A 732-nucleotide genomic window follows, 5' to 3' on the forward strand; every position below is an offset into this window, starting at 1 on the left:
GACTAGTTGAAGCGGGCGTGGACATTTATTAGCTCCTGTAACTGGGGAAGATACTGGATTGGTACACCTGCAGGCTCAGCTGGGTTCAGGGGCTCAAACAATGCTCTGAGTTCTTTTTCTCCCTTTGTGGCTTTGTCTCCCTCTGTGTGTTTATTTCATTCCAAGACAGATCTTCAAGGAAAAAAATCGATGGGGCCTATGAACCAGAGTCTCAGATCTAAAAGGAAGAGAAACTCTTTTCTTCCCCATCGGTACATGTGTCTACAGCGGAGCAAGGAACTGTGATTGACTTAACCTGAGTCATGTGCCGAGCCCACAGAAACCATCTTAACAGTGCGGACTACATCTTCTGTGAGCAACACAGATGCAAAATCATGGCCACTTAAAATTCAAGTTTAGCCAAAAAAGTGTGTAGGCAAGCAGTCCAAGACTGCCATGGCAGGCTCAGATCCACGTGGCTCTCAGGGTTTCAGTACTTCCTGTCTTTTTGTTCTGCCCTTCCCAGGGTACAACATAGCCCCACATGGCAGGATAAAGAATAGGGTGGGGGAAGCATGAGACATTTTCAGACTTTCAAACTACTCTGATTCAGCCCCACTACATAAGGCCAAGGAATCCAAGTATACGCATACAGAGAGGGCTTCCCAGTTTTTCACATGACTTAGCTAAATCCCAAATCCCACACTGCCTAAGGACGTTGAAATGCTTACTTCTCTATCCACCTCCCACTAG

Source organism: Tursiops truncatus, chromosome 10 (genome assembly GCF_011762595.2).
Source record: "Tursiops truncatus isolate mTurTru1 chromosome 10, mTurTru1.mat.Y, whole genome shotgun sequence".
NCBI classification, from domain to species: domain Eukaryota; kingdom Metazoa; phylum Chordata; class Mammalia; order Artiodactyla; family Delphinidae; genus Tursiops; species Tursiops truncatus.